Source organism: Oncorhynchus masou, chromosome 28 (genome assembly GCF_036934945.1).
Source record: "Oncorhynchus masou masou isolate Uvic2021 chromosome 28, UVic_Omas_1.1, whole genome shotgun sequence".
Classification (NCBI taxonomy): domain Eukaryota; kingdom Metazoa; phylum Chordata; class Actinopteri; order Salmoniformes; family Salmonidae; genus Oncorhynchus; species Oncorhynchus masou.
In genome coordinates this window covers 4,709,902-4,733,008 of record NC_088239.1, presented here as the reverse complement: position 1 = coordinate 4,733,008, position 23,107 = coordinate 4,709,902, and the positions used below count along the sequence as shown (strand labels likewise).

Sequence of the window (23,107 nt, the reverse complement as noted above, 5' to 3'; positions counted from 1 at the left end):
AGTGGGACACAATCATGAAGTGGAACGACAAGAAAAACTTTTTAACAAATCAAAAACTGAAAAATTGGGCGTGCAAAATTATTCAGCCCCTTTACTTTCAGTGCAGCAAACTCTCTCCAGAAGTTCAGTGAGGATCTCTGAATGATCCAATGTTGACCTAAATGACTAATGATGAATACAATCCACCTGTGTACAATCCACCTGTGTGTAATCAAGTCTCCGTATAAATGCATCTGCACTGTTATAGTCTCAGAGGTCCGTTAAAAGCGCAGAGAGCATCATGAAGAACAAGGAACACACCAGGCAGGTCCGAGATACTGTTGTGAAGAAGTTTAAAGCCGGATTTGGATACGAAAAGATTTCCCAAGCTTTAAACATCCCAAGGAGCACTGTGCAAGTGATAATATTGAAATGGAAGGAGTATCAGACCACTGCAAATCTACCATGACCTGGCCGTCCCTCTAAACTTTCAGCTGATACAAGGAGAAGACTGATCAGAGATGCAGCCAAGAGGCTCATGATCACTCTGGATGAACTGCAGAGATCTACAGCTGAGGTGGGAGACTCTGTCCATAGGACAACAATCAGACGTATATTGCACAAATCTGGTCTTTATGGAAGAGTGGCAAGAAGAAAGCCATCTCTTAAAGATATCCATAAAATGTGTTGTTTAAAGTTTGCCACAAGCCACCTGGGAGACACACCAAACATGTGGAAGAAGATGCTCTGGTCAGATGAAACCAAAATTGAACTATTTGGCAACAATGCAAAACGTTATGTTTAGCGTAAAAGCAACACAGCGCATCACCCTGACCACACCATCCCCACTGTCAAACATGGTGGTGGCAGCATCATGGTTTGGGCCTGCTTTTCTTCAGCAGGGACAGGGAAGATGGTTAAAATTGATGGGAAGATGGATGGAGCCAAATACAGGACCATTCTGGAAGAAAACCTGATGGAGTCTGCAAAAGACCTGAGACTATAATCGCAGCAAAAGGTGGCGCTACAAAGTATTAACTTAATGGGGGCTGAATAATTTTGCACGCCCAATTTTTCAGTTTTTGATTTGTTAAAAAAGTTTGAAATATCCAATAAATGTCGTTCCACTTCATGATTGTGTCCCACTTGTTGTTGATTCTTCACAAAAAAATACAGTTTTATTTCCTTATGTTTGAAGCCTGAAATGTGGCAAAAGGTCGCAAAGTTCAAGGGGGCCGAATACCTTCGCAAGGCACTGTAGGTTGTGGCTTTTTTCCCCTGGCTTGGCTTCCTCTGTGGTTTTACCAATGCACCGCTAATGCACCACTACTGCACCGCACTAAAGTAGTACTGCAAAAAATCTGGCAAAGCAATACACTTTTTGTCCAGTAAACAAAGTGTTATGTTTTTGGAAGTCTAGTACAAGCCATCACTGGGTACCACTCTCCATCTTTTCAAACATAGTGGTGGCTGCATCACGTTATGGGTATGCTTGTAATCGTTAACAAGTTTTTTAGGGAAAAAAAAAGAAACAGAAATCTTTGAGAAAAACAGAGAAAACTCCTGCAAATGGTTGTCTAGCAACGATCAACAAGCAAATGTTGTACTATCCAAGTGTGGAAAGCTCTAGGAGACTTACCCATAAACACTCACAGCAGTAATCTAAGACAAAGATGCTTCCACACAGCATTGACTCGGGGGTGTGAATATGTAAGTGAGATATTTCTGTATCTCATTTTCAATAGATTTGCTAACATAAAATAAAGAAATAAAACGTATTTTCACTTTGTCATTCTGAGGAATTGTGTGTGGAATAACGGCTGTAACACAACACAATGTGGAATAAAGGCTGTAACACAACACAATGTGGAATAAAGGCTGTAACACAACACAATGTGGAATAAAGGCTGTAACACAACACAATGTGGAATAAAGGCTGTAACACAACACAATGTGGAATAAAGGCTGTAACACAGAGCAATGTGGAATAAAGGCTGTAACACAACACAATGTGGAATAAACACAACACAATGTAATAAAGGCAACACAATGTGGAATAAAGGCTGTAACACAACACAATGTGGAATAAAGGCTGTAACACAATGTGGAATAAAGGCTCACAACACAATGTGGAATAAAGGCTATAACACAACACAATCTGAAGGCAATGTACCTTTCAATGTACCATTGGATACCATTTGTTAACTACCTGTTAAATCTAATGCTATGTCATGTTGTAAAGTTACCTGTAAGATGTCTCAATGTGAATAAAGGTTCTTTAGGCAATTTGGAATAAAGGCTGTAACAGGATGGCCAGGTGAAGGAATTAAAGGCTGACTTATCCTTTATGTGGAATAAAGTTGGCACCTGGAGACACAACACAACACAATGCAGAATAAAGGCTCCACAACCTGTGTTCATTCACAACACAATGTGTTGCATTTAACACAACACAATGTGATTTAAGTGTAAAACTGACCAATGTGGAATAAAGGCAGAACACCACAGATCTCCAGGCTCCACAGTTAATAAAGCCACAACGCAATGTGAATAAAGAACCCTTACACTATGTGGAATAAATGTCTGCACCAATGTGTCAACACAAATGTGGAGGCAATAACACAACACAATGTTAAGTTCTATTCCTTAATAAAGTGTAACACAATTGTTTTGTAACACAACACAATGGGAATAAAGGTGCCATTTGGTCACACAATCTGGAATAAAGGATTAACACAACGCAATGTGGAATAAAGGCTGTAACACAATTTCTAAAGGCTATTTTTTAATTTTTTTAAAGGCTTATTTCACCTTTGGAATAAAGGCTAACACAGGTAGGCCAACACAATGAGAACAAGTTCTCAATGTTAAACTGCGACCTGGCCAAGAATAAAGCAAAGACAACGCGTGACACAAACAACATTATAGAGTTAAACATGGAATAAACAAACCTACAGTCATTAACACAATATAAATGTCTATATAAGTGCAACACAAATAATGGTTAGATTAGGGCAATGTGTAAGGCAATAACAATGTGGAATAGTGGCTGTAAATGATTAATAATGTAAACACTGTGAATAAAGGCTATAACACAATGTGGAATAAAGATAAATGTGCAATGTAAAGATAACACAATGTGGAATAAAGGCTGTAACACAACACAATGGAACAAAAACAAATATATAACAATATGGGGATGAAGGTAGTAACACAATGTGGAATAAAGGCTATTTACAGATGGGCTAAAGGCTGTAACACAATGTGGAATAATCTGTAACACAACACAATGTGGAATCTGCCAGCTGATGCTTAAAAAATGTTAGTGATGGAGATCACCTTCTGAAGTCTCTACCTTCAGTGATTTTTTGTTAAGCTTGTTACATCAGTCATTGTTGTGTTAGCAGAAGATGTCTCCTGGAAGGAAAGGCCTTTGGGCTGCAGGATGGCCAGGTGAAGGAGTTGATTTCCTTTATGGGTGACCTGTGAAATATACCTACTGGAGACGCTCCACAACCTGAGTTCATTCCACAAATGTGCTGCATTTGAATTCCAGTTAGCTTTAGATAAGGCTGACCTTTGGACCAGAAGAGACTTATAGATGACCTGGAGCCAGTGGGTTTGACCCTTACAGTCTTGTAGTCAGGCCACCCTGTCAACACAACAGGCAATACAAGTTAAGTTCATTCAGGTGCACAGTGTTTTGTAGGAAATGTGGCTTTGGTGACAAAATGGATTCAGGCACTTGATAGACTGCATTTTTTAATTTGTGATTTTTTTATTTCACCTTTATTTAACCAGGTGGGCAGGTGAGAACAAGTTCTCATTTACAACTGTTAAAGAAAGAATGACATTTAGTTTTTAAACAAACCTACAGTCATTAACACAATAAAATGTCAGTTGGAGTGCCACAGAAGGTTAGATTAGATGTAACTGGCATTGAAGATCATCTGGAGTGTTAGTTAAAACAGTGTCTGGGGTGCAAAGAATAGTCAGAGGGGATGACAGAATGGTGTCTTCTGTGTACAGGTAATGATCTGAAACTGTCATCCGCTGATGCAAAGTTAGTGATGGATTGTTGATATATTTTTGTAATTTGTTTCAGAGAAAGGAAGTCAGCCCAAAGGAGGAGTTGATTTTGGGGGTGATCACCCTGGAGCGTACCCCTGCATATAGACAGCCAGAGGTCCTAGGACTTACAACAGGCCCTCCAATTTGACACACTGAACTCTCTCCAGAGAAGTAGTTGGTGAACCAGGCGAGGCAGTCATTTGATAAACCAAGGCTGTTGAGTGTGCCAGAGTTAAGAATGACATTTAGTTTTACCTTTAAAAGCAACAGAAACCAAGGCTGTCATCTGAGTGTTAAAACAGTGTCCAAAGAATAGTCAAGAATGACAGAATGTCTTCTGCAGGTAGATCAGAAACCAAGGCTGTTGATATATACAGAGAAAGAATGACAGAGTCCTGCAACAGAAACCAAGGCTGTTTGAGTGTCTCGAGAAGAATGACAGAGTCCTGCATTTGAGAAACCAAGGCTGTTGAGTGTGCCGATAAGAATGACAGAGTCCTGCAACAGAAACCAAGGCTGTTGAGTGTGCCGAGAAGAATGACAGAGTCCTGCAACAGAAACCAAGGCTGTTGAGTGTGCCGAGAAGAATGACAGAGTCCTGCAACAGAAACCAAGGCTGTTGAGAGTGCCGATAAGAATGACAGAGTCCTGCAACAGAAACCAAGGCTGTTGAGTGTGCCGAGAAGAATGACAGAGTCCTGCAACAGAAACCAAGGCTGTTGAGTGTGCCGAGAAGAATGACAGAGTCCTGCAACAGAAACCAAGGCTGTTGAGTGTGCCGAGAAGAATGACAGAGTCCTGCAACAGAAACCAAGGCTGTTGAGTGTGCCGATAAGAATGAGGTGACTTACAAGAGTCGAAAGCCTTGGCTGGGTTGATGAATACGGCTGCACAGTATTGTCTTTTATCGATGGCTGTTATGATATCCTTTAGGACCTTGAGCGTGGCTGAGGTGCACCCATGTCCCGCTCGGAAACCAGATTGCATAGCAGTGAAGGTACGATTGGATTCGAAATGGCCGGTGATCTGTTTGTTGACTTGGCTTTTGAAGACCTTAGAAAGGCAGGGTAGGATAGATATAGTACTGTAACAGTTTGCGTCTAGAGTGTCCCCCCCCCCTTTGAAGAGGGGGATGGTTGCGGCAGCTTTCCAATCTTTGGGAATCTCAGACAATACGAAAGAGAGGTTGAACAGGCTATTAATAGGGGTTTCAACAATTGTGGCGGATAGTTTTAGAAAGAGAGTGTCCAGATTGTCTTGCTCAGGGGATTTGTCGGTGTCCAGATTTTGCAGCTCTTTCAGAAACTCAGCTGACTGGATTTGGGTGAAGGAGAGATGGGGAAGGCTTGGGCAAGTTGCGATGGGGGGTGCAGAGCTGTTGCCCCGGGTAGCCAGGTGGAAAGCATGGCCAGCTGAAGAAAAATGCATATATTGAAATTCTCGATTATTGTAGATTTATCGGTGGTGACAGTGTTTTCTAGCCTCAGTGCAGTGGGCAGCTGGGAGAAGGTGCTCTTATTTTACATGGGACTTTACTATATTACTGTAGTGTTAACCCTTTGAAATGAGGTACACCGCCAACTCTGATGTGTGTGTGTGTGTTTCTGTGTGTGTGCGTGGGTGCGTAGGTTTGTGCATGTGTGTGTGCTGTGTTTACCTTTGAAATGAGGTACTCCGCCAACTCCGTGTGATCGAATATGGTTGACCTGGATAAAGAGAATCACACCAAAGTGGGTTCAGAAAGTATTCGCTACCCCTTTACTTTTCCCATGTTTTGTTGTGTTTCCAACCTGTTGTTGTTTTGTCACCATGTTTTGTTGTGTTTACCGACCTGTTGTTGTTTTGTCACTGGCCTACACACACACACAATACCCCATAATTTAAAAAAAAGTAATGTTAAAATGGAATTATTTATTAAGATCAAATCATTTATAACATATAGATAGTTGAAATATGTTTCAATAAGTTTTACCCCTTTTGTTCTGGCCAAAAATAAGTTCAGGAGTAAACATGTTCTTAACTAACCACATAATAAGACTTACTTTTGTGTGATAATAGTATTTAACACGATGTATGAATGATTACCTGCTCTGTACCCCACACATACAAAATATATGTAAGTTCCTTGTCAGCCGAGCAGTGGATTTCAAACACAGATTCAACCACAAAGACCAGGGAGGTTTTCCAATACCTAAATAAAGACACATACAGTATTTGTAGATGGGTAAAAAAACCTCCCACATAAGTCAATATATTCTCCCTTTTGTTATGGCCAAAAATAAGTTCAGGAGTAAACCCATGTCACTTAAAGACAACCCTTCCAGGTAATAAGATGCATGGACTCACTCAGTTGGTCATTTTAAAATGCTTACAGAGATGATCGGCTGTGATTGGAAAAACTGTATGAATGATCAACAACATTGTAGTTACTCCACAATACAACTGGCAGGGTAGCCTAGTGGTTAGAGCGTTGGACTAGTAACCGAAAGGTTGCAAGTGGATTTCAACAAGGTACAAATTCAACCCCTGAACAAGTTAACCCACTGTTCCTTGGCCGGAAAATAAGAATTTGTTCTTAACTTACTTGCCTAGTAAATAAAATTAAAAACAGAAACAACAAAATGAAAAGATGGGTAAGCCTGTAAGAATACAAATTAAAAACATGCATGTTTTTGATGGTAACTGTATTATTTAGTATTTATATTTTTGACCACATTTATTTTTTACTTCACTAATGAAAATAATGTACTTTTTACTCCATGCAATTTCCCTGGAACCTAGAGTACTCATTTTGAATGTTTAACAGGACAGGAAAATGGTCCAATTCAAGAGATTATCGGTGGACTCATCAGAGAACATGTGATCTGGAGGACTCACTAAACAGAGAACATCCCTGCATCCCTACTGCCTCTGATCTGGAGGACTCCACAATACTAACTGGTCATCCCTACTGCATCTGGGTCAGCCTAGTGGTCTAGAGCATTGGACTCACTAAACAGAGAACATCCCTGGTCATCACTACTGCCTCTGATCTTCAGAATTCCCTACTGAGCTGACAACTAAACAGAGAACATCCCTGGTCATCACTACTGCCCTGATCTGGTGGACTCACAAACAGAGAACATCCCTGTTCATCTACTGCCTCTGATCTGGAGGACTCAAAACAGAGAACATATCTGGTCATCACTACTGCCTCTGATCTGTGGACTCACTAAACAGAAAACATCCCTGGTCATCCCTATGCCTCTGATCTGGGGGACTCACTAAACAGAGAACAAATATGGTCATCCATGCATGTTTTTCTGGAGCTCACTAAACAGAGAACATGTCTGGTCATCACCAACTGCCTTGCTGATCTGGAGGACTCACTTTGAGAACATCCCTTATCCCTTTCTGATCTGGAGGACTCACTAAACAGAAAATCCCTGGCCATCCCTACTGCCTCATTTTCCTAAACAGAGAACATATCTGAGTACTCCCTACATTTTGAATGTTTAACTCAGGACAGGAAAATCCCTGGTCATCCCTAATTGGACTCACTAAACAGAGAACATCCCTTTGGTCATCTACTGCCTCTGATCTGGAGGACTCACTAAACAGAGAACATCCCTGGTCATCACTACTGCCTCTGATCTGGTGGACTCACTAAACAGAGAACATCCCTGGTCATCACTACTGCCTCTGATATGGAGGACTCACTAAACAGAGAACATCCCTGGTCATCCCTACTGCCTCTGATCTGGGGGACTCACTAAACAGAGAACATATCTGGTCATCCCTACTGTCTCTGATCTGGTGGACTCCCTAAACAGAGAACATCCCTGGTCATCCCTACTGCCTCTGATCTGGGGGACTCACTAAACATAGAACATCCCTGGTCATCTACTGACTCTGATCTGGAGGACTCACTAAAAGAGAACATCCCTGGTCATCCCTACTGCCTCTGATCTGGAGGACTCAATTAAACAGAGAACATCCCTGGTCATCCCTACTGCCTCTGATCTGGGGTCTCACTAAACAGAGAACATCCCTGGTCATCCCTACTGCCTCTGATCTGGAGGACTCACTAAACAGAGAACATCCCTGGTCATCCCTACTGCCTCTGATCTGGAGGACTCACTAAACAGAGAACATCCCTGGTCATCCCTACTGCCTCTGATCTGGAGGACTCACTAAACAGAGAACATCCCTGGTCATCTCTACTGCCTCTGATCTGGAGGACTCACTAAACAGAGAACATCCCTGGTCATCTACTGCCTCTGGTCTGGAGGACTCACTAAACAGAGAACATATCTGGTCATCCCTACTGCCTCTGATCTGGGAGTCACTAAACACAAATGCTTCATTTGTAAATTATATGGAGTGTGCCCCTGGCTATCTGTAAATAAAAATCTATAAATATATTGTGCCGTCTGGTTTGCCTAATGTGAGGAATTTGAAATGATTTATATTTTTACTATGGTATTTTAGCAATTAAATATACTTTTTATATCAAGTATATTTTAAAAAAACTAATTATTTTAGACTTTTACTCAAGTAGTATTTTACTGGGTGAATTTTACTGGGTGAATCACTTTTATTTGAGTCATTTTCTATTAAGGTACCTTTACTTTTACACAAGTATGGCAGTTGGGTATTTTCTTCCACCACTGACTGTTTGGGTACTCGAGGACTAGAGTTGGGTAACACTGGCTTACTCTGTCATTTTCCCTATATAGACAGCACAGGAGGTTGGTGGCAACTTAATTGGGGAGGACGGACTCATGGTAATGGTTGAAGCGGAATGGTATCAAATACATCAAGATGGTTTTCACAGGTTTGATGCCACTGCATTTTACGTACAATTCCTTCGACCTCATGGTTTTGGTTTTGCTCTGACATGAACTGTCAACTGTGGGACCTTCTATAGACAGGTATGTGCCTTTCCAAATCATGTCCAATCAATTAAATTTACCACAGGTGGACTCCAATCAAGTTGTAGAAATTTCTCAAGGAAGATTAATGGAAACAAGATGAATTTAGCAAAGGGTCTGAATACTGATGTAAATAAGGTTTTTCTGTTTTGTTTTTTATACATATGCAAAATGTTCTAAAACGTTGTTTTTGTTTTTTCATTTCGGGGTATTGTGAAGTCATTATTTGTATTGTGATGTCCTTATGGGGTATTGTGATGTCATTATGGGGTATTGTGATGTCATTATGGGGTATTGTGATGTCATTATGGGGTATTGTGATATCATTATGGGGCATTGTGTGTAGATTGATGAGTTTTGTTTTTCAATCCATTTTAGAATAAGGCTGTAATGTAACAAAATCTGGAACAAAATCTGCATTGATATACACTGATCTGTACTGATCTGCACTGATCTGCACTGATCTGCACTGATCTGTAGACCTAGGCTGGTAGAATTTTTAGATGTCCATTCTACTGATTCTAGTTCTTATTGTATGGACTACAACTACAGAATTATTTGTCCGTTTTAGATTTTTTTTGTTCATTTGGATTTGAAGTGAAGTCAGGCTGAACGTCATGAAAATAAGATTAGATATGATTTTTCCATCGACGTGTTATTACTAAGCGTTCATAAGACGTGCAGGTGAAGAATACAGTCTAAATAGCTAAAAGTTTTTTTTTAAATAAATTAAAAAGCGTGTTCCTTTTAAGCTGTGTCAGGGTCTGTTTCTTTTCTTGTTCCACAGCTGTTAGGCTGGATGTGAGACGGAGGTATATCCTTACGATCACAAATATGATTCAAAGCCACTCATCCCAGGCTTTCTTAACCACTCAGCTTTTTACACCTACAGTATCATTCCCTTTTTATGAGGGTAGTTAAGTTATAATGTAGGTTTTAGCCAGGTGTAGCCAAGCCACGTTCCTCTTTACACAGCACACACTGCTGTTGGATAGTTACCGTGGTTACTGGTGATGGAGACAAAGGACTAGAGGCATCGGGCTCTGGTCAAAGGCAGCGCACTATATAGGGACTAGGCTGTAGTTTGGGACGCAGACAAGTTATACGTTGTGAGGTCACGTCTCTTATCTATCTTTCTCTACAAATATTATTCAAGCTATTCCTCCCAGTTCTTACAATATGACTGATGTGTTCCTTTTCAAACACAAGCTTTGTCACCGAGCAACCGTTACCCTGACTCCTGGAACATGTTTGGTTCTGTCACACCATAGAACAGAACGATTATTTGTTATTATGATGGATCGGTTCATGACTTTAACATTCAAAGGAATTCATGGATAAACAACGATTGGATGAATGGATGACTGAATGAATGAACAAATGAACAAACAAAAGCAATTCATAAATTCATCAAAATGTATGAATAAAACAAATAAATGAATGAAGGAACGATCTCTCCCACCTGTGTAGAGGTGTCTGGCAGGCTCCATCAGGCAGGTTAATGATGCTGTCCACTCTACTGTAAGAAGACAGCATCAGTTTAACTGCCTCCGTAGCTCCCTGGGAACAGGCAAAATGTAGAGCTGTGGACCGGTCCACCTGGAGTACAGTACAATATAAACACAGTGAGAACACACACACGCACACGCAAGCATTTCACTGTTGTATTCGGCCCATGTGACTAATACAATTTCATTAGATTTGTTTAAAACTTTAAGAAACGGTGTGTGTGTGTGTGTGTGTGTGTGACCCTGATTTAGACCACTGCGGTAAAATGTTACAGGGTCATAAGAATGAATGGCAGGAATAGAGCAGAGATATCCCCACTCCACTCAGCTCCAAACCACATGCAATTCGGGAACAGTAAGTGAAAGTCTATGCAGTTAGTGAAGGTCAGTACAGTAAGTAGTGATCAGAACAGTAAGTGAGGATCAGTACAGTAAGTAGTATCAGTACAGTAAGTGAGGATCAGTACAGTAAGTAGTATCAGTACAGTAAGTGAGGATCAGTACAGTAAGTAGAGGTCAGTACAGTAAGTGCAGGTCAGTACAGTAAAGGTCAGTACAGTAAGTGCAGGTCAGTACAGTAAGTGAGGATCAGTACAGTAAGTAGAGGTCAGTGCAGTAAGTAGAGGGCAGTACAGTAAGTGAGGATCAGTACAGTAAGTAGGGATCAGTACAGTAAGTGAAGGTCAGTACAGTAAGTGCAGGTCAGTGCAGTAAGTGCAGGTCAGTACAGTAAGTGAGGATCAGTACAGTAAGTAGTGATCAGTACAGTAAGTGAGGATCAGTACAGTAAGTAGTATCAGTACAGTAAGTGAAGGTCAGTACAGTAAGTGAGGGTCAGTACAGTAAGTGAAGGTCAGTACAGTAAGTGAAGGTCAGTACAGTAAGTAGGGATCAGTACAGTAAGTGAAGGTCAGTACAGTAAGTGAAGGTCAGTACAGTAAGTAGGGATCAGTACAGTAAGTGGAGGTCAGTACAGTAAGTGAGGATCAGTACAGTAAGTAGTGATCAGTACAGTAAGTGAGGATCAGTACAGTAAGTGAGGGTCAGTACAGTAAGTGAAGGTCAGTACAGTAAGTGAAGATCAGTACAGTAAGTAGGGATCAGTACAGTAAGTGAAGGTCAGTACAGTAAGTGAGGATCAGTACAGTAAGTAGTGATCAGTACAGTAAGTGAAGGTCAGTGCAGTAAGTGAAGGTCAGTACAGTAAGTAGGGATCAGTACAGTAAGTAGAGGTCAGTGCAGTAAGTAGAGGTCAGTACAGTAAGTAGAGGTCAGTACAGTAAGTAGAGGTCAGTACAGTAAGTAGGGATCAGTACAGTAAGTAGAGGTCAGTACAGTAAGTAGGGATCAGTACAGTAAGTAGGGATCAGTACAGTAAGTAGGGATCAGTACAGTAAGTGAAGGTCAGTGCAGTAAGTGGAGGTCAGTGCAGTAAGTTCCATTTGGGAAGTCATCTTGCAGATGGTGGTACCCTTCCCAGACTCTGCTACACCGGCAGAGTGGGAGTCAGAGATTATACATCCTAAAATGGTTATTATTTGCCTGGAAGATCCTGAGGAGATCTTTAATTAACCTTGTGATCTTCTGGTGCAGTCCAATGAGCCCCTCATCTAAATTAATGAATAAACACATTTCCTAGACTGGAAATTCAAAGATAGAAACAAGTGAAACTGATGTGATTGTCTGTGTGGTCGCTGTACATTGGAACACTGTCTAATATTTTACTGTACTTCGACAATTACATTAGGCTATGCTATGCTTATTCAAATAATGGTGGCTGGATCTATGGAATGGCATACAGAAGATATAGCGATTTGTCGGATCTCTGTTTCTGAACCAATCGTATGTTCCCATATGTTGATGTACCTGATTCTGAACCAATCATATGATCCCATATGTTGATGTACCTTTTTCTGAACCAATCATATGATTCCATATGTTGATGTACCTGATTCTGAACCAATCGTATGATCCCTACCTGTTGCTGATCAATCTTAGCTCCTTTCTGGATGCAGAACTTAATGACGTCCACATTTCCTCCCCTGACCGCCATGTGCAGAGGACTGCTGCACGACTTATCCAGGACGTTAATGTGTTCTTCTATGGAATGACCCATCTCCTCTCCTGGACAGCACACAAACACAGGAGTGTTACATTTCATACCCAGCATCTGAAAGTCAGTGGATGTGTGTACACTGCGTTTGAAACTAAACTCACGCACAAAGAGTGGATCTCAATTGTAGGGTTGTTGTGGTGACCGGCAGTCATGAGTCATGAGTCTTATGCACTCTGGACTGGCGTTGGTATTACCCAACTCGCTAACGATCCTCAGGTCCTAATGGCCTGGTACTCAGGGCTCTATTGTCCCTCTAGCCACTCTGACATCAACGCAAATGCATTGAAAATCACATCAAAAACACATCACCAAAACAGAATCAGGCTTTTAAAACTCACTTCACTGTGATTGGTCAATTTGAAGAAGGAAGTTCAACAACAGAAGCTGAGTGTAAAACATGGTCATTGTGGATGTTGTTTCAAAGTCTAACACAAGGAAATGGACTGTGCTTTCTAAGGTGATGACTAATTCAAAACACATATTAGAGATATATATATATATACATTACTGTTCAAAACTTTGAGGTCACTTAGAAATGTCCTTGTTTTTGAAAGAAAAGCACAAAAATAACATCAAATTGATCAGAAATACAGTGTAGACATTGTTAATGTTGTAAATGTCTATTGTAGCTGGAACATTTTCTTTCATAAAATATTTTATGGAATATCTACATAGAATTAAAGAGGCCCATTATCAACAACCACACTCCAGTGTTCCAATGACACGTTGTGTTAGCTAATCCAAGTTTATCAGCATTTGTGGATTCGATTATAGGCTCAAAATGCCCAGAAACAAATAACTTTCTCCTGAAACTCGTCAGTCTATTCTAGTTCTGAGACATGAAGGCTAATCCATTTGAGAAATTGCCAAGAAACTGAAGATCTCGTACAATGCTGTTTACTACTCCCTTCACAGAACAGCGCAACCTGGCTCTAACCAGAATAGAAAGAGGAGTGGGAGACCCCGGTGCACAACTGAGCAAGAGGACATTAGAGTGTCTAGTTTGAGAAACAGCCGCCTCACAAGTCCTCAAATGGCAGCTTCATTAAATAGTACCCGCAAAACACCAGTCTCAACGTCAACAGTGAAGTGAGGCATCTCCGGGATGCTGGACTTCTAGGCAGAGTTCCTCTGTCCAGTGTCTGTGTTCTTTTGCCCATCTTAATCTTTTAGTTTGATGGGCCAGTCTGAGATATGGCTTTTTCAAATCAAGTTTGCTTTGTAGGCAGCATGTGCTGCACCAGAATCACATGTTCTCATCTGTTTTATCACGGTTTGAACGTCGTGCAGTATGTCCAGGCCATAAACAGTATGAAAGTATATAACTAGGCACATCTATGGGCTTTTATAATGGAAATATCATTTGATCATTTGAGAGCTTTTTGGGCTTGGGCTAATTAAATGTTGTTAACGTAGGGCTCATTACATGTTGCTAACGTAAGGCTCACTAAATGTTGTTAACGTAGGGCTCATTAAATGTTGTTAACGTAGGGCTCATTACATGTTGTTAACGTAGGGCTAATTAAATGTTGTTAACGTAGGGCTCATTAAATGTTGTTAACGTAGGGCTCATTACATGTTGTTAACGTAGGGCTCATTAAATGTTGTTAACGTAGGGCTAATTAAATGTTGTTAACGTAGGGCTCATTAAATGTTGTTAACGTAAGGCTCATTACATGTTGTTAACGTAGGGCTAATTAAATGTTGTTAACGTAGGGCTAATTAAATGTTGTTAACGTAGGGCTAATTAAATGTTGTTAACGTAGGGCTCATTACATGTTGTTAACGTAATTAAATGTTGTCACTAAATGTTGTTAACGTAGGGCTAATTAAATGTTGTTAACGTAAGGCTCATTACATGTTGTTAACTAATTAAATGTTGTTAATTAAATGTTGTTAACGTAGGGCTCATTAAATGTTGTTAACGTAAATGTTGTTAACGTAGGGCATTAAATGTTGTTAACGTAGGGCTAATTAAATGTTGTTAACGTAGGGCTCATTAAATGTTGTTAACGTAGGGCTAATTAAATGCTGTTAACGTAGGGCTAATTAAATGTTGTTAACATAAGGCTCATTAGGGCTCATTAATTGTTAACATGTTGTTAACGTTAAATGTTGTTAACGTAGGGCTCATTAAATGTTGTTAACATGTTGTTAACGTAGGGCTAATTAAATGTTGTTAACGTAGGGCTCATTAAATGTTGTTAACGTAGGGCTCATTACATGTTGTTAACGTAGGGCTAATTAAATGTTGTTAACGTAGGGCTCATTACATGTTGTTAACGTAGGGCTCATTACATGTTGTTAACGTAGGGCTAATTACATGTTGTTAACGTAGGGCTAATTAAATGTTGTTAACGTAGGGCTAATTAAATGTTGTTAACGTAGGGCTCATTACATGTTGTTAACGTAGGGCTCATTACATGTTGTTAATGTAAGGCTCACTAAATGTTGTTAACGTAGGGCTAATTAAATGTTGTTAACGTAAGGCTCATTAAATGTTGTTAACGTAGGGCTAATTAAATGTTGTTAATGTAGGGCTAATTAAATGTTGTTAACGTAGGGCTAATTAAATGTTGTTAACGTAAGGCTCATTAAATGTTGTTAACGTAAGGCTCATTAAATGTTGTTAATGTAGGGCTAATTAAATGTTGTTAATGTAGGGCTAATTAAATGTTGTTAACGTAGGGCTAATTAAATGTTGTTAACGTAAGGCTCATTAAATGTTGTTAACGTAGGGCTAATTAAATGCTGTTAACGTAGGGGGCTCAATTAAATGTTGTTGTTAACGTTGTTAACGGGCGTTAACGTAGGGCTCATTAAATGTTGTTAACATAAGGCTCATTAAATGTTGCTGACCAGAAACTACATGGGCTCATTAATTGTTAACCAGACACTATTGGAAATGTTGTTAACTCGTTAAATGTTGTTAACGTATGGGCTCATTAAATGTTGTTAACGTAGGGCTCAGACCAGACACTTAAAGCTGTTCTGTTGAACCAGAAACTCATGGAAAGCTGTCTGTTGAGGCCAGACACTACATGGAAAGCTGTTCTGAGAGGCCAGACACTACATGGAAAGCTGTTCTGTTGAGGCCAGACACTTCATGGAAAGCTGTTCTGTTGAGGCCAGACACTACATGAAAGCTGTTCTGTTGAGACCAGACACTACATGGAAAGCTGTTCTGTTGAGACCAGACACATCATGGAAAGCTGTTCTGTTGAGACCAGACACTACATGGAAAGCTGTTCTGTTGAGACCAGACACATCATGAAAGCTGTTCTGTTGACAGACACTACATGGAAAGCTGTTCTGTTGAGAGACACCAGAGACCAGACACTACATGGAAAGCTGTTCTGTTGAGGCCAGACACTACATGGAAAGCTGCTCTGTTGAGGCCAGACACTACATGGAAAGCTGCTCTGTTGAGGCCAGACACTACATGGAAAGCTGTTCTGTTGAGACCAGACACTACATGGAAAGCTGTTCTGTTTACAGAAGATACACTAAGTTGAATTTCTAAGATATTAGGGTATATCCTGTTCAAGTTAATAACTCTAAACTGTTTTTTTTCCTTTCAGTTTAATGGAAACTAGGATGACAAGTGGAGGAACATCTGAGTCTTCTAACTCAACTCATTTCCCCTTAGTCATGCCATCTGTGGACATCTGGCTAGGCCTGGCCTTAAGAATGTGACTTCTCATTTGGTCCAAATCTGACAACGACAGAACCTTCGCAAATATTTAGCTGTTGGAATAAACACATCCAGTGTCCTGTCATGATGATGAGTAAACAGGTTGGGTAAACAGTGAGTCCGTGACGTGGTCTCTGGTTTTTCATGTGGCTCCGCGGATGACCATTCTGACACAAAATGGCCACCGTGTATAAGTCAGTGCAAAGATGGACAACGTTGATGGGGGTGTGGGGGGCCACAAAAAAGTCTGACTTTATCAAGAGGGGACCAGTGGCTCACGGGTCTGCATACCTACATCCATACCCACACATATAGTCATAGATGGCCCTAGCTTTTTAGGGGTCCTAAACAACAACAAAAATGTCCCCCACCTTGCAATCAAAACATTCTAGCGGTCCCCCTTCCTGACAGCAGAGAACATTTTTTTTGAAAGGTTGTAGAGTTAAAGGGTAGGGAGTTTTACTCACCAGAGTAACAACACATTGTAGTCAAAGACTTAGTAACTTAGTTCTAGTTATGATCTGGTTACTTCAAACTATAGACAAAGTTATATTTTTCAGGTTTTTAACCTATTTAATAACATATATCCAGATATCTTTGGAACTACCCACAATGCACTGTTTCTCAACGGCATATGGAGAACCTGTGCTATGTAGCTGGTTCCAGCTGGCTAACGTTAGATACTAGCCATGTTAGCATATAATTACATTCCAAACCAAGTGTTTTAGATGCTGGTGAGCTAAAATGTAGTACATCCACGAAGAAGACACCATAGAGCTATATTCATTCAAACTTGCACCTGCATCTGCACCTGCATTTCCTCTGTGTTTGGCAGGTGTAGTGGTATACATTGATACAATATCAAAAGTATGTGGATACCTCTTCAAATTAGAGGGTTTGTAAATTTCAGCCACGCCCATTGCTGACCAGTGTATAAAAAAAATTGAGCACACAGCCATGCAATCTCCATTGACAAACATTGCAGTAGAATGGAAGAGCTCAGTGACTTTCAAAGTTGCAGCGTCATAGGATGCCACTTTTCATCCGATCGTCAAATCTCTGCCCTGCTAGAGCTGCCCCAGTCAACTGTAAGTGTTGTTATTGTGAAGTAGAAACGTCTAGGAGCAACAACGGCTCAGCCATGAAGTGGTAGGCCACATAAGTTCACAAAATGTCACTGTCGAGTGCAGAAGCGCATTGCACATAAAACTCCTCTGTCCTTGATTGCAACACTCACAACCGTGTTCCAAACTGCCTCTGGAAGCAACGTCAGTCAGCACAACAGCTGTTAGTCAGGACCTTCATGAAATGGGTTTCCATGGCCAAATAGCTGCACAAAAGCCTAAGATCACCATTCACAATGCCAAGCGTCGACTGGAGTGGTGTAAAGCTCGCCGCCATTGGACTCCGGAGCAGTGGAAATTCTCTGGAGTGATACATTAAGCTTCACCATCTGGTATTCAGACGGATAAATCTGGGTTTGGCGGAAAAGAGATCTCTACCTGCCCCAATGTATAGTACCAACTGTGAAGTTTGGTGGAGGAAGAATAATGGTCTGGAGCTTTTTTCATGGTTTGGGCTCGGCTCCTTAGTTCCAGTGAAAGGAACTTGTAATGCTACAGCATACAATGACATTCCAGACGATTCTGTGCTTCCAGCTTTGTGGCAATAGTTTGGGTAGGCCCTTTCCAACGCCCCCATGAATGAAGAGAGGTTCATACAGAAATGGTTTGTTGAGATTGGTGTGGAAGAACTTGACTGGCCTGCACAGAGCCTTAACCTTAACTCTATCGAACACCTTTGGGATGAATTGGAACGCTGACTGTGAGCCAGGCCTAATCGCCCAACATCATTGCCCGACCTCACTAATGCTCTTGAGTCTGAATAGAATCAAGTCCCCCACAGCAATGTTCCGACATCTAGTGGAAAGCCTTCCCAGAAGAGTGGTGGCTGTTATAGCAGCAATGTTCCAACATCTAGTGGAAAGCCTTCCCAGAAGAGTGGAGGCTGTTATAGCAGCAATGTTCCAACATCTAGTGGAAAGCCTTCCCAGAAGAGTGGAGGCTGTTATAGCAGCAAAAGGGAGACCATCTCCATATTAATGCCTAAGATTTTGGAACGAGATGTTATTTTGATCATGTAGTCTATCCAGTATATACTGAGTATACAAAATGTAATACTTCCAGGTCAACTGTAATATGAATACCTGAGCTGAGTTTCTCCCCTTTCCAGCAAAATCTATGAGGAGACCTTCATGCTGCCCGTCTCTACATGACTGAAGAAGGCAATGGAGGCCCGCCAGGTCTTTTTAAAAACCTATTGAGTGAAAGGAGGAGATATGCTGTGTGGTGAAACAGCTTATATTCACCCAATTTGTCCAACTTATCGCCTCTAAAATGTCAATAAAACACTATAAAGAGTTTATATAATGTGTCATTACCTATTTGAAGGTTCGTGTCAGTTATTTCAGAAGTAAACATTGGCTTTAACGGCTTTTGAGTTTCATGATGGCTTGCAGTGATTACAAATTAACTATTGATTGAATTAACTTTTGATGAACTCACAAGTAATTCACTTTACACTCCCCCATTCCACTCAGCATTGATCATTTCTGGTGTTTGATCTGAGAGAGGCGCCACCAGGTGGAAATAGACTGTATGGATGAGTTGCATAATGCGGGTGGTAAATTACGTCCAGCGTAAGAGAAGTCATGTTGTTCAACTTTTCTCCAATACTATTGGTCCATTACCATGTCAATCAACGCTTGAATAGAAACGTAATTTGCATCCCGGGTTTTTTGGCACAGTCACTACAGTCCCATTAGATTTCATTGCAGCCTCATTTAAATGCTGCGGGTTTTCAGACCCTGGGAAAATGTTTGATTGACAGAGGAAGGGCTTAGCGTTGGCGCTTTCCAAACAGGGGGGGGGGGGCTAACACCCCTACGGACCCCAGCTATCCTCATGTACTTTGTGCCCCCTCATACTTTTGGTGTGCATGACGCCCCTGGATACCCAGCCAGATTCCCAAAGATTGGAAAGCTGCCGTGGTCATCCCCCTCTTCAAAGGGAGAGGACACTCTAGACCCAAACTGCTACATTCCTATATCTATCCTACCCTGTTGCCTTTCTAAGGTCTTCGAAAGCCAAGTCAACAAACAGATTACCGACCATTTCGAATCTCACCATACCTTCTCCTCTATGCAATCTGGTTTCAGAGCTGGTCATGGGTGCACCTCAGCCACGCTCAAGGTCCTAAACGACATCATAACCGCCATCGATAAGAAAGATTACTGTGCAGCCGTCTTCATCGACCTGGCCAAGGCTTTCGACTCCTTCAATCACCACATCCTCATCGGCAGACTCAACAGCCTTGGTTTCTCAAATGATTGCCTCGCCTGGTTCACCAACTACTTCTCTGATAGAGTTCAGTGTGTCAAATCGGAGGGTCTGCTGTCCGGACCTCTGGCAGTCTCTATCGGGGTGCCACAGGGTTCAATTCTTGGACCGACTCTCTTCTCTGTATACATCAATGATGTCGCTCCTGCTGCTGGTGAGTCTCTGATCCACCTCTACTCAGACGACACCATTCTGTATACTTCTGGCCCTTCTTTGGACACTGTGTTAACAACCCTCCAGGCAAGCTTCAATGCCATAAAACTCTCCTTCCGTGGCCTCCAATTGCTTTAAATACAAGTACAACTAAATGCATGCTCTTCAACCGATTGCTGCCTGCACCTGCCCGCCTGTCCAACATCACTACTCTGGACGGCTCTGACTTAGAATACGTGGAGAACTACAAATACCTAGGTGTCTGGTTAGACTGTAAACTCTCCTTCCAGACCCACATCAAACATCTCCAATCCAAAGTAAAATCTAGAACTGGCTTCCTATATCGCAACAAAGCATCCTTCACTCATGCTGCCAAACATACCCCTGTAAAACTGACCATCCTACCGATCCTCGACTTCGGCGATGTCATTTACAAAATAGCTTCCAATACCCTGCTCAACAAATTGGATGCAGTCTGTCACAGTGCCACCCATTTTGTCACCAAAGCCCCATATACTACCCACCATTGCGACCTGTACGCTCTCATTGGCTGGCCCTCGCTTCATACTCGTCGCCAAACCCACTGGCTCCATGTCATCTATAAGACCCTGCTAGGTAAAGTCCCCCCTTATCTCAGCTCACTGGTCACCATAGCATCACCCGCCTGTAGCACACGCTCCAGCAGGTATATCTCTCTGGTCACCCCCAAAACCAATTCTTTCTTTGGCCTCCTCTCCTTCCAGTTCTCTGCTGCCAATGACTGGAACGAACTACAAAAATCTCTGAAATCGGAAACACCTTTCTTCCTCACTAGCTTTAAGCACCAACTATCAGAGCAGCTCACATATTACTGCACCTGTACATAGCCCACCTATAATTTAGCCCAAACGACTACCTCTTTCCCTACTGTATTTATTTTATTTTATATTTATTTATTTTTGCTCCTTTGCACCCCATTATTTTTATCTCTACGTTGCACATTCTTCCACTGCAAATCTACCATTCCAGTGTTTTACTTGCTATATTGTATTTACTTTGCCACCATGGCCTTTTTTTGCCTTTACCTCCCTTATCTCACCTCATTTGCTCACATCGTATATAGACTTGTTTATACTGTGTTATTGACTGTATGCTTGTTTATTCCATGTGTAACTCTGTGTTGTTGTTTGTGTCGAACTGCTTTGCTTTATCTTGGCAAGGTCACAGTTGTAAATGAGAACTTGTTCTCAACTTGCCGACCTGGTGAAATAAAAAGGTCAAATAAAAATCTAATAGATTAAAAAAGATGGTAACAATACAATGGTAATAGTGGGGAGGGGACACATGATAGCAGACCTAAAGAAAAACATTTTACAGATACCATACATTATGATTATTGCAGTAGGATCCATAATTTATCATTATCATTACAGTAGGATCCATACTTTATGATTATCATTGTAGTAGGATCCATACTTTATGATTATAATTACAGTAGGATCCATAATTTATCATTATCATTACAGTAGGATCCATAATTTATCATTATCATTACAGTAGGATCCATACTTTATGATTATCATTGTAGTAGGATTCATACTTTATGTTTTTAATTACAGTAGGATCCATAATTTACCATTATCATTACAGTAGGATCCATACTTTATGATTATCATTGCAGTAGGATCCATACTTTATGATTATCATTGCAGTAGGATCCATACTTTATGTTTATAATTACAGTAGGATCCATAATTTATCATTATCATTACAGTAGGATCCATAATTTATGATTATCATTACAGTAGGATCCATACTTTATGATTATAATTACAGTAGGATACATACTTTATGATTATCATTGCAGTAGGATCCATACTTTATGTTTATAATTACAGTAGGATCCATAATTTATCATTATCATTACAGTAGGATCCATAATTTATGATTATCATTACAGTAGGATCCATACTTTATGATTATCATTACAGTAGGATCCATACTTTATGATTATCATTGCAGTAGGATCCATACTTTATGATTATTACAGTAGGATCCATACTTTATGATTACAGTGCAGTAGGATCCATACTTTATGTTTATAATTACAGTAGGATCCATACTTTATCATTATCATTACAGGAATCAGACTTTATGATTATCATTGCAGTAGGATCCATAATTTATCATTATCAGGAACAGAGATCCATACTTTATGATTATCATTGTAGTAGGATCATGATCATTACAGAGAACAGGGATCAGAGATGCTTTAGGGGTAGTAGGATCCATACTTTGGACAGAGAACAGTAGGATCCATACTTTATCATTATCATTACAGTAGGATCCATAGAAAAGCGGAAAAGTAAATGCTTTATTGTTGTCAGACGTACCAGCTTTGAGGATGACCTCCATGGCTTTCTTAGCGCCTGCGAAGGCAGCTGTGTGGATGGCGAAGTGGCCTAGCTTGTTCTGACTACTGAGCTGTGCCCCGTGCTTCAGCTACAGGACAGAGAACACGTACAGAGAACAGGAACAGAGATGCTTTAGGGGAAGAGGCAGTGATTTGGACAGAGAACAGCTCAGAGCTGCATTAGGGGGAAGAGGCAGTGATTTGGACAGAGAACAGCTCAGAGCTGCATTAGGGGGAAGAGGCAGTGATTTGGACAGAGAACAGCTAAGAGCTGCATTAGGGGGAAGAGGCAGTGATTTGGACAGAGAACAGGAACAGAGATGCTTTAGGGGAAGAGGCAGTGATTTGGACAGAGAACAGCTCAAAGCTGCATTAGGGGGAAGAGGCAGTGATTTGGACAGAGAACTGGAACAGAGATGCTTTAGGGGGAAGAGGCAGTGATTTGGACAGAGAACAGGAACAGAGATGCTTTAGGGGGAAGAGGCAGTGATTTGGACAGAGAACAGGAACAGAGATGCTTTAGGGGGAAGAGGCAGTGATTTGGACAGAGAACAGGAACAGAGATGCTTTAGAACAGGAACAGAGATGCTTTAGGGGGAAGAGGCAGTGATTTGGACAGAGAACAGGAACAGAGATGCTTTAGGGGGAAGAGGCAGTGATTTGGACAGAGAACAGGAACAGAGATGCTTTAGGGGGAAGAGGCAGTGGTTTGGACAGAGAACAGGAACAGAGATGCTTTAGGGGGAAGAGGCAGTGATTTGGACAGAGAACAGGAACAGAGATGCTTTAGGGGGAAGAGGCAGTGATTTGGACAGAGAACAGGAACAGAGATGCTTTAGGGGGAAGAGGCAGTGATTTGGACAGAGAACAGGAACAGAGATGC

General features: G+C 41.1%; 1 pseudogene; it reads right to left on the bottom strand.

Moving 5' to 3' along the window:
• LOC135518477 (transient receptor potential cation channel subfamily A member 1-like) overlaps window positions 1-23,107 on the bottom strand; it is an 84,408-nt pseudogene that overhangs the window by 39,147 nt on the left and 22,154 nt on the right.